Source organism: Schistocerca gregaria, chromosome 2 (genome assembly GCF_023897955.1).
Source record: "Schistocerca gregaria isolate iqSchGreg1 chromosome 2, iqSchGreg1.2, whole genome shotgun sequence".
In the NCBI taxonomy this organism is placed as follows: domain Eukaryota; kingdom Metazoa; phylum Arthropoda; class Insecta; order Orthoptera; family Acrididae; genus Schistocerca; species Schistocerca gregaria.
The window spans coordinates 523,846,058-523,858,772 of NC_064921.1; the positions used below are offsets into that span (position 1 = coordinate 523,846,058).

The 12,715-nt window shown below is 42.2% G+C and overlaps 1 protein-coding gene across 1 annotated transcript in view; it reads left to right on the plus strand.

Annotated features, from left to right (window-relative positions):
* Window positions 1–12,715, plus strand: part of LOC126330168 (protein FAM43A) — a 592,769-nt gene that overhangs the window by 442,451 nt on the left and 137,603 nt on the right. The gene's annotated exons all lie outside the window — the stretch shown is intronic.

Here is a 12,715-nt window from a genome sequence, read left to right on the forward strand (position 1 = left end):
CGCAGTAAACACTATTAACAGTGTGTTTTAGAGAATACTTGGGCTTCTATCTGCTGAGATTATAACGCCTAATAAGCTGCGGCCATCATTACAATGGATTGTCGTTCAAAATTTTCACTCTGAAAAAGACATATTTGCGAGGCACTACAAATATCATTAGTTAAGAGCAGTGGAAAGATTAAACAGCTGATTCTGTTGCTCTGAAAGAAGTAGATGTATAGCAACACAAGAATGTGAAGTCACCAAAGCGTCGCATCTTTTTGCCGGACTCCTGTTGCCTCCGCTCGTTGGCCACATCAACTTCTCACAGCTATCTTATATGACTCAGTTGCATACAAATAAACCTACACACGCACACACACACACACACACACACACTTTTTATTTTGGAGTTACGGTCCCAGAATTAAATTATAAATACTTTCCATACTGACGAAGGTTTTCAGGGATTTTGTCTTGGTTGTAAGACAAATTCTCCAACTGGAAATCCCATTCCAAATATTCCCATTACCATTCTTCTGGTAACTGGCCAAACGGAACCGGGACTCTATAATGGACCTGACCAGAAACCGCCCGCTCTGCGTCTTGAAGTAAAAAAACAAATAAAATCACACGCACATACATTTGGGTATGTTGAAGAATGAGAACAGAAAGATCTTATCTCTCATCACGTAGATTCACTGCAGTGTACTGGGAGTGACATCGATCATGCCCTGTTACACACATTACGCTTCATGTTTTTGACTGAAGGAGTATTATCGCAACAATGAATTTAAGATATCACCAGCTCTTCGGTTCCGATCAAAATTTTCTGAAGGTTTCCTTTAAGTTTCTCGTATTGAGACATGAGTGATAAACTCATAATGGATCATGATTTATAATCAAACAAATTTTAATGTCATCTGTCGAAACAAGTCATCAATAATAAATATTAATTATTGCGTTCTTGAGTATAAAAGTTTTTTCAAACGGAATGTTTCCTTTGGTCAACAGGCAAATGATGGGATGAATATGCCCTCCCAAGCGTTCCTTCTCCTCAGCCAACAACCCCTCAGTCCACTTGAGTAAGAGATGAACTATAAACTATGGATATACAGGTGTGTTTGCTTTCCATTCAGTGATAACACAAGGTGAGACTTGCGCTCCTAACTCCCTGGGAACGCCTCAAGATGGTAGCTGAGTTTAAGGTGTCACCAGCACTCCCTCCAGTTCTAAAGATTCCAAGTATTTGAACTTAAGTCATGGCAACAGCCAACTACGGAATAATTAAAATTTTCGGCACCGCTGCCTTTACGCGACGTATGGCGGTGATGGTTGTGGTGGTGTTGCTAAGGGGTCTACATAAGAGTGAAACTGTTGGTTTATGTCGCGTCGTTTTGTCCATTGTCATCTTTAAGAGGGCTTTCATTCGAGTTAACTGAACTGGAGAGATCCACTACGGACCCTTAGTGCCATCTATGAACTGAAGATTCTGGCGCTACCGAGTGCTCTCTACACGACAGCCAGGGTTCGTTCGTTGGGCCTGCTTGCTACGTCAGTGCCCAGTGGAAACGAAGGCCGTTGATTTCTTACTGGTCGCGCTTTGCCTTGGCTGCTGTTTTTTCCAGCTGCAGCAATTTGCTTTCCCCATTAGGCTCTTTTTTGAGGTGCAGACCTGGGAATAAATTGAGATGGCACTCCTCGGAGGTACAGTGGGTTCCTTACGTAAGTATGAAAACGGCACAACAAATGTTCAAGCTTTGTAGCCGGGGCAAGTACTTCAACAACACTTTGCGTGCTTTCCCAGAGTTAGCTCAGTTTTATTTTACTTAATTGGAGCCAATCAACAGTCTTCTGAGAACAGTTTGCGACGTGCGTAACTGATGTGCAAAATTATTACCTCGTTCAGTGATTGGGTGGGGAAAGAGGTGATACGAAATCCGTATCGAGGAGCGTAGAGATGATGATAATTAGGCTTTCGTGTTAATAAACTTTTGGCATAACTGCTTCTGAAATGCTTTGCAGTGTAATCTGATGAAACATTTGCACCTGCACGTGTCACAAAAAGGCTTAAAAAAAAAGTTACTGTATACATGATGAAATGCCGGCCGCTGGTGGCCGAGCGATTCTATGCGCTTCAGTCTGGAACCGCGCGGCCGCTACGGTCGCAGATTCGAATTCTGCCGCGGGCATGGATGTGTGTGATGTCCTTAGGTTAAATAGGTTTAAGTAGTTCTAAGTTCTAGGGGACCGATGACCTGAGATGTTAAGTCCCATAGTGTTCAGAGCCATTTGAACCATGATGAAATATTGGCCTTGTTATACTCCTGATTGCCAGAAACTGTAATAAAATAAAAAGGATAAGGAATGAGGAGTGAAATATTTAGATATATTGTGAAAGAAGGTTGAACCATAATCATACGCTATTGCAGATACTTTAACAAGCCTTATATGTTTGGACGCCTGAGAAGTTACCAACATATTGTTTGCTCAAGAATACTCAATTTTTTTTTTAAATATTAGGTACTGTAGTATTGCAGAGAATATCTATCTCAAACACACGTTTCTGAAGTGACTACGTTAAGTTTACGGAAAGAACGTGAAAGATAAGTATATTGCGAGCTATGAAACAATAAAAGCATGCAAAATATTCAAATAACAGTGACAAGCGCTCCTACTTATACATTTTAAAAATTAATCCCATCGTACATTATTAATGGGTCGTAACACAATAACCACGGGTGCCTTGTAACGAAACTTAGTTTCGACGCTACGCGTATCTTGATGGGATTGCTTATCCCATAAAATAGGGACCAGAATTCAAGAAAAGCGTAAACGATCCAACGCGGCATAGCGGTTGGTAATTAATAAACGTGGAACGTTAGAAGTAAATTACTTTATTGTAAGATAACTGAAGGAAACTAAATACGACGGTAGATGTGTATTTTTTGACATGACTTAATAACCAATACATAGGGAACTAAACGTACTTCAACAATCTCAATATTTGATTAACTGTTTAAGATAATAAATGGTTTCCACCAAATAATTCCACCTAGAAAGATAGTGTCACGTTGTAATATTAATATTCGTAATTTTTATGTAATGAGGTATTGAAACAAATACAGAACATTAGGTACATTGCATAATACATTTTTGTCGGATTCCTAGGCCTTCATGTTTAGAGCACTAACCGAATATTCTTGTGAAACGTCTCATTTGGAAACATGTAAACGCGGTACTTCACTGGATCCTTCTATTTACTCACATCTTTGCCTTTTGCTATTTAACGAAAATATAGTTCAAATATATTAAACAGCTGGCGAAATAATAGTGGTATTCTTACGACATGGGTCATGTCGGTCGTGCAGGGTCACTTCTGAGGTTTTCGCTTTATTTTGGACGGACTATATATTTTCAGCTAAACTGCGACGTAGACGATTTCATTTGTATGCACGATATTTCCACTACTGAATTAGCTAATTTTATAAGGTGCCGCTTATAATGGTATTCGATCTACGTGTTGCTTGATTCCTAACCATGGAAGGAAGATAAATGCTCGCAGCACCTGATGTAAACGACTACGTAAGTCGACATCTCGTAGAATGAATCTTCGCCTGTTCCCTCCCTCCCCCCCCCCCTCCCCCTGCTTTGCAAGCGAAATTACATCGTCTTCTACGACTTATTAACTCGTGCGTCATGTGGCCTTAGATACGAACAAATACTACTTCTTCTCCTCGCTGATTCTTCTTGTTATGATTTATTTTGTGTCCTTGAACGCGCTTTTTCTCTTACCTTGGTTGCCGCAGGACAAACACTGTAAGACATCGATTGGAGAATGAAGAATGTGTATGGGGCAGCATGTCTGTCGAAAATCACCGTTCAATGGTGCGCCAAGTTCCGTGCTGGTCGCGATTTGACAAAAGACGTCGGTCGATCTGGGAGGCCAGCCTCACCCATTATGGACCAACTCAAGTGGGAGGCACTGTAGCAGCTGCCCTATGGTCTTCATCTCTCCCCATGCGATTATCACGTCTTCGGTCCCTTAGAAAATGTCGACGATTCGCGTCGGACGAGGAAGTGCAGCAGGCTGTTACACACTTCTTCACGCAGCAACAGACGTTGTTTTACCAAACGGGTATCTTCAACGCGATGCATCGACGGGATTATTTCCCCAGTGCTCACAGCAATTTTGCCTGAGTGGCATAACGATTCTAGACTGTACAGTCTTCGAACGGAAACTTTTTGATGCCTCCTTTTACAATTTTATGATGATTAGAAATTATATCTTCCACTCGGCAATGACAATGATACACAGAATCGCAAGGAAAATTGTTTTCATATTTTGAAGTGACGTACAGAGGGCATGCCCATGCTGCCTTAGAAATGGGAGAACTTTGTATATACTTGCATCTCCCATATTATTGCCTAATCCTGGCAAGACAACGCATCTCCTAACATTTTCTGATCCACACGCATGATTCTCTTGTTCGAGTATTTCCAATCCCCTTCTTCAGGACGCCACGTAAGAGCTCTTCCACCTGCCGGGCAAGCGGTGGATTTCCGACAGGGCACAGATTTCACCGGGCGCGTTTTACAACATACCGTGTAGGCAGCGGTGTCTCATTATTTCCTTTTGTCATCACCATAAAACACACGTGACACCACGCTACGCGTGCAACGTACGTCGTACCTACATTAGTCATCTGCTCTCAATCGCACGTTTAAGACAGAATTCTCACATACCGCGTAGGAGGAGACCATTGTCAACAGAATAAGAAAACCCTTTCCGATTAGATACCTGATCTTTCCCCTTGGATCGTCCCAGCCAACCATGTCATTCGGCTCTTTCGTTCTTACTGTGTTGCGTCGTTCGACCTGGAAAAGAACGAGTTGTGAGCTGCGGAACTTGCACGCTGAAGTAGGTTGTTAAAAATTAGTAATTCCTATCAAGTAGGAAAAGGTCAGGAAAGATATTATTGAAATCCCTTACTTCAACTAGGAAAAAAATTAGGACATGTGCAGGACATACTGAAACAATTTACGGAGAGCAGGAAATATTAAGGAAGCAGATAAATATGTGAGTAAACGAAAGAAGTTATCGCTATTTTTTAAGACGTAACATGGCAGTGAAGTACAATGTTTCATATGCTTTAAAAGAGTGAAGGTGTGTGCACTATTTCTATGAATCAGAAGGATAATTCTGGTATCTTTTGTAGTATTCAACCACTTACCGCTTTCCGAGAAAAACAGAAAAGGGTGGACAGACTAAGTTTTCTTTTATCCGCTTATTTAACTTAATACTTTGATTATGTTTATCTTGAGAGAGCAAAAATTTTTAAATCTTTGTTCGATTTCTGCGCTTATTTCATTGTCGCTTAAGAATCAACGAAGTTGTCCGCGGCCGCCATGTGCTGGGTTTGAAGTCGACGGCACAGGCTCTTGTCCTCGCCACAGCGACGGGCGGCTGCGGTTCGCGACCCGACACCGGCTCTGCCCGGCAGCCGCCTCGGAGATCGCTTTCCAGACCAGTTCCAGCGTTTTTGTAGCGTCGGGGCGATGGAGACCTCTCCCCTCTTCTCCGTGAAACTAGAGCTGCAGCGCTGACCGTTGCCGCCTCTCGTTGACAAACCGCCGATTTGAATCAGTGGAATAGTCGATAACTTCGAAGCGTGGTGGGTTCTCTCTACACAGGAGTCAGAAGAGGGAGTTTTTGCTACAGCTCAAGCTAAACCCTACGGAGCTTTATATGGATTTGCTCCTCCATTTTCCTAACGGAAGATCGTCGGTTACTGTGTGGACGCGACTACTTCATTAAAAAGTTGCACACTGGGTTGTTCGAAATAGCTAAAGTAAAATATTGGGGCTTCGTATTTGGAAAACAGAAAAATTTCAAGTCTTTGTCTCCTTTTCAAGTTTGTTGGAATGGGGCTCCGTCAAAGCACTGCAGCTACTTTGATCTGCCGTCGTAAACTGTAGAAAGAACTCGCAGAGTCATGTGACGTTGCCACCAAACTCGCAGTCTCGGTGTGCTGGTAGAATCTGCTGGTGAGTTTCCGTCGCAGCCCACTCGTCACTTAAGTGTGTTGTCGGATACTAGTGGACTCGACTCCCTCAGAAAGGAAAGCGAGTACACGGGTTCGCAAGTGTAACCGTGTATTCGCGATATTCCCGCTACGTACGCAACCGTTGTGAAAGAAATGTCCGCCATTGAACTATTTTTCCAAATAGTCCCCACACCGGTTCACACATTTGCCCCATCGCAGCACTAAATTTGAGATTCCCCTGCGGTAGAATTCATCCGGTTGACTGTGCAACAACCGTCGGACTGCTGTCTTGGCTTTATCGTTACTTGTGAATTCCCTTACGATATTGCAAGCTCCTGGAAATGGCCGATCTGCTTTCACCGTTGCATCCACGCGGAAAATATTGTCAACCAGCGACGAGTGCGGGCTCCCCGATCATTCATTGTCATACAAGACTTCACGGCCTTTGTTGAACTCACACCACCACCACCACCACCACACAGTTCTCAAACCGAGACAGTTTTCCCCATATGTGGGGTGCATTTGCATGTACATCTGGATGGGCGTTCGTCCCTTACTCCACAGAAAATGAGTCAAATGGCTCTGAGCACTATACGACTTAACTTCTGAGGTCATCAGTCCCCTAGAAGTTAGAACTACTTAAACCTAACTAACCTAAGGACATCACACACATCCATGCCCGAGGCAGGATTCGAACCTGCGATCGAAACGGTCGCTCGGTTCCAGACTGTAGCGCCTAGAACCGCACGGCCACTCCGGCCGGCGAAAACGAATCACTCTTCGTTGCTCTAACTCCGTGGACTTGTGAAGCACAACCGCCACCTTTAACAACTGACAGCAGCGCCGTGCAGCCGGCACGAACCAAGGAAGGTCCAACGCTGTGACTGCACATGTTGACTTCGCACGTAACAGCCGTAATTTGTCTAAAACAAAGACTTTCTGATTTGCCCTTCCAATTCAGTGGCTGGTCAGCTAGCAGTGAACATGATTCTGTTTATCCATGCATTTACATAGATAACAACGTTTTCGAAGACATCTGTAAATTTATTTTAATATCTACTCGTAGAATTTCTAACAATTTCAGTGCCATACACACACGTTCGAGCCTTGCCGAGTCCGTAGCGAAGAGCAATCACGGAATGGTGATCAGTTACCAAAATAAATTACAGAAATGAATGACAAGCTGAACAACTTGCTGTTATCACATAAACGTAAATTGCCATAACCAAATGAACGCAGAAAATATGTGCTTTTATTCACATGTACGTAACAATGATGCTGCTTTGAGCTGAGTTTTCGTTCGACGCAGCACGCATGTTTTCTCGTGGGGGAGGTGTAATGAACAATAATACAACCATTTTGTTTGCACTGGAAGAAGTTTCTATGTCTTCCGCCTGCAGCGTGAACTACAGCGTGAAACTTACTCCAGATATCACTCCTCCTACAAAGGGAGATATTGCAATATTGCACTTTCCACCAACTAATTTTCGTCTTACACTCTCCACATTCACATAACACACAGCTGATCCCAAGAAACGGTCATTCCGTCTTGTGAGTGCTACTTTACAGCAGCAAGGTCCTGTTATCATCTTCCGTACTAAGAGCAGCCCCGAATCTAGTATATTTCCGAACAGGGGCAGCAGACAGTACACATTTCCTCAATCCTTAGGTACCAATGTTTTTTCCTCCCTCTCTTTCTACAGCTTTACTAGACTTGCTTTCCTTTCTCCGAAAGAATCTGTTATTTCATTAAAGTTCGTCAAATGGTTTTCTACATGAAAAATAAAAATGCCGTTGGCTAATAGTGAAAAAGTTACTAACAAAAATAGTGCGATTGGTGTGATTTCTTGATTTGCATAAGGTCTATTTTGTCACTGTCTGTTAGATGAAACGAAATATCTCTTTCTAGTATTGTAGCAGTCGTAACACACAAGCACGAGATCGAATGGTAGTGGTAGTGGTAGTAGTAGTAGTAGTAGTAGTAGTAGTATGAAATTTCTATATGAATTTGGAATCGTCATATTCTTCCATATAATGTGTGTGAAGTCCCCGTTTCTTCTACTTCCTCGTTCTAATAATCAATCTTGTCATCACTAATTCTGTAACTAACCCTGCCAGAATAAGCGGTTACTGTTAGGCGTTATTACGTGTTCATACAGTGCGCTTCACTTCCCGGAGTATGAACCTTACTTTCTGATCAATTTTCTATACGTTAAAGGAAAAAGTATGGAGAAATTAACAATTTTTATCTTTGGAAAACAGACTCTAGTCACGGTATTCCAAAAGATCCATCCGATTTTACAAGACTTTACTTTCTACATCAATGAAGAGTAGGGTAAAGTTCAACTTACTCAGCGAAACTAAGTTATCTGGGCGTCTGTTGTAAGTCGCCAGTCCACGATGTTAGAGGTATGGGTGCGTCGAGCCGGGATCACATCAAGAAAACGCTTTTCCCGTTCACCATTTCAACAGGTCCAATTGTTTAAACTACGCAGTCTATTTTTCTTTACATTGAATTGCCAAACAATGGCTCTAGCGTAGGGAATTTCGCCTTGTGCCATAGTCCTAGAACGTCTCCTGAGTTTTGTTTTTGAATAGGTTTGTGCATCCCATTCCAAAAACTTTGGGTGCAAGAAGACCCCGAATAGCAACGACACTGAATGTAGTAAATCCAGATATGTTCGAAAAAGTGTGGGTCAACTTTGACTATAATACAGCAGTCTATCGTGTGTCCGGTGGAGCCACACCGAACAGTTATAAAGGTGAATGAAAACCTTACTTTAATGTGTTCCTATTGCAACAAGTTTTCTGTCACAGTTTATTTATTTCCATGGAGCATTTTAAACGTTTAAGGCTCTGCCCTCTGAGATGGATCTGTGTGTGTTGATACGATATTGTGTGTTTTGTTATGACTTTCGCGTGGCATTGTAGCACTGTCTAGTAGAAGAAGACAAAAACTAAACAGTTTCAACATATGGCTCGTAGTTTTGTGGAGTTATCTGATTGAAAAGACGCACAATAAAGTAAGAATATGTAAAAGCTTTTAAAAAAAATTACCGCTACCAGTCACAAACTTTGTCAACTGTTGTATTACTTGTTTATTTAGCGACATGTTTCGAGGGTTAAACCCCATCTTCAGGCTAAATGGCATTACAAAAACAACTTTACAATAAGGTCATACGGATATTACATAGTCTTTTCGTAAAAGCTGTAGTCATCCCGTGGAAGAAGAAAAAACTTCGTAAGAGGCGATGTCACTTTGGAAGCCGGACTGATGTTTGCACGAAAATGTTTTGTAACGGTTACTCACTTTGTTCTTCTGGCGTCACAGTCTTGTGATGTTTCCATTTCCGTGGCTCTCTTGGTCACCGTTCACAAATTGTCACTAACATAGCAGTATCTTGGAAACACGATCACAAACAGTTCTGTAGTCCAGTGGACAAAATGGCGGTCGAAATACAGCTGGTTTCGATTTGACTATCGATCTCTCGATCTATGTGGTGGCAGATGTTTACATGTGTTCTGCACGTCTTCTTATTGTATTACAGATGTAGGTTAACGAAATACATTACAAAATGGTTCAAATGGCTCTGAGCACTATGGGACTTAACTTCAGAGGTCATCAGTCCCCTAGAACTTAGAACTACTTAAACCTAACTAACCTAAGGACATCACACGCATCCATACCCGAGGCAGGATTCGAACCTGCGACCGTAGCGGTCGCGCGGTTCCAGACTGTAGCGCCTAGAACCGCAATACATTACAAATTGATCACCTGTTACAATGTTATTGAACAGATCATGATTTAAACTATTTATTTTACATATTTCTAAGCTATTGCTGGTGCTAGAGGCAAACGACTGTCATGTTATGTATCTTTTATTCTAGGAGTACCGTAGTCAAATTGGAAAAGAAATGTGAATTTTTGAAGTCTGTCATTTCATTCAGGAACTCGTTATTCCCCATGTGGCCATGGATGAATATTTCCATTTCTTCCAAGATGTCCATTTTCAAGCTCGTTTCTAAATTATGTGCAGTACTTTGAGATCGGTGTCTGTAACACTGTGTCCTGTTGCATTTACATGTTTCGCTATACCTGATTTATTCGGTTTGCTAAGTCTGAAACAGTCAATGTTTTCTTTGAAGCGGGTTTTAAAAATTCTTCCCGTTTAGCCAGTGTAATATTTGTCGCAATGACTGCATGTAATTTTATAAATTCTTGCTTTGTTAAATCTCTCTGTGGGCTGTGAGATGTCATGTATATGTTTGTTAGTTGTTGTTGGTGTCAGAGGTGATCCTGATGTATGTTTTATCCAACATCACGTTTTGTAAACGCTGAAGGGAGTGAAGATGACGTCTAGAATGAAATAAATGTAAAGAACACCTAAGATAATGTTGCCAACAGTGACAAATACACGTCTTAAGTACCGTGGAGGTCTTCGGTGGTATTAGAATGAAAGTAGTCTGTTATTGAGGGAACGAGCGTAGAGGAACAGATGGAAGAGCCTGCATCGCCGTTCTAGGCAAGCTGCTAGTGAGGGCGGTTTGTCTGTTTCTGATTTGTTATGTAGAATCAGGTGTTCATCTGTGTCCTGCCGAGGACTCTGATTAGTACGCATACTGTGCAGTTGTTACGGATAAACGGGAGAGGGAAAACTCTGTGCCGGCACATCGGCTGCTCCTATCGAATGACACCAAGAGGGTCGCAGAGCTTAATGTCCCCATGCGACGAACAGATCACCACCAACCGTGTCGCAAGCCCTCACTTCATGGAACACTGCGGGAAGGTTAGGAATTTAATACGGATCAGCGGTGCAAATACTGGTGATCAGCAGCATTACACTACCTCTTCCTCCCCAGTTGCCGGCCAAATACTGGCAGCGAAAAAAATAAGCCTACAAGATTCGACCCGTCTTATTTCAGAATCGAGCGCCACCGCGGAGGCGAGCATTAGCGGCCCGCATCTCGTGGTCGTGCGGTAGCGTTCTCGCTTCCCGCGCCCGGGTTCCCGGGTTCGATTCCCGGCGGGGTCAGGGATTTTCTCTGCCTCGTGATGACTGGGTGTTGTCCTTAGGTTTGTTAGGTTTAAGTAGATCTAAGTTCTAGGGGACTGATGATCATAGATGTTAAGTCCAATAGTGCTCAGAGCCATTTGAACCATTTGCGAGCATTAGCGATATCGATTAAGGAGGCACGTCTTTGGTTGCATAGATTAACGGAAATATAATACCTTTAAAATCGGAGACATTTACGGTATTAATAGCCATCCATTAAAATAGTTGGAGAGGAATTTCGCAAGCACGGAAATAAGACCAACTGCAAAGTTTACAATATGACTACTAAAATAAGTGTTTTGTTTCTCTCTTACTCTACCGTACGATGTCGCAGGTTACCCCCAAAGTCGTAAAGCCACACATGTCCGCAGTATTAATCTACGTAAGCCCACATGCTGGTCGTAGTTCAAACCACTAAAGTGCCTTTTGGAAATCTACGTCTATATTTACATGGATACTATGCAAATCACATTTAAGTGCCTGGCACAGGGTTCATTGAACCACCTTCACAATTCTCTATTATTCGACTCTGATGTAGTGCGTGGAAGGAATGAACACCTGTATCTTTCCGTACGAACTCTGATTTCCCTATGTAGGTCGGTGTCAACAAAATATTTTCGCATTCGTAGGAGAAAGTTGGTGATAGGAATTTCATGAGAAAATTCTGACGCAACGAAAAACGCCTTTGTGTTAAAGATTTCCAACCCAAATCCTGTATCACTTCTGTGACACTCTTTCTCATATTTCGCGATAATACAAAACGTGCTGCCTTTTTTTGAACTTTTTCGATATACTCCGTCAGTCCTATCGGGTAAGGCTCCCACACCGAGCAGCAGTATTCTAAAAGGGGACGGACAAGCGTATTCGAGGTTGTCTCCTTAGTAGGTCTGTTACATTTTCTTAGTGTCCTGCCAATAACACGCAGCCTTTGATTAGCCTTCCCCACAACATTTTCTGTGAGTTCTTTCCAATTTGAGCTGTTCGTATTTGTAATACCTAGGTATTTAGTTGAATTTACGGCTTTTAGATTAGATTAATTTATTGTGTAACAGAAGTTTGAGTTCCTCGTAGAACTCATGTGGATGACCTCACACTTTTCATTATTTAGGGTCCACTGCCACTTTTCGCACCATTCCGATATTTCTTCTAAATCGTTTTGCAGTTTGTTTTGATCTTCTGATGACTTTATTAGTCGATAAACGACAGCGCCATCTGCAAACAACCGAAGACGGCTGCTCAGATAAATTGTGACTGGTTACAGTAAACATGTTGTCCCAGTCGAAATCGATAAATCACGGTAGAGCGTAACAAAAAGACGTTCGCTTCTCAAAAAAAAAAATAAAGGCTCTAAGCCCTATGGGACTTAATATCTGAGGTCATCAGTCCCCTTAGACTTAGAACAACTCACACCTAACCAAGCTAAGGACCTCACACACATCTATGCCAGAGGCAGCATTCGAACCTGCGACAGTATCGGTCGCGCGATTCCAGATTGAACCGCATCTAAAGCTAAACGCGATTGTTAAAAGAAAAAGCAATGTTGCAATTTGTATATAGGTGAATGCAAAATAGAGATCCTTGTAAAATCGGATGGTTCTTTTTAAAATACGCTTAAGTGAAAACGTTCCCTAAGTG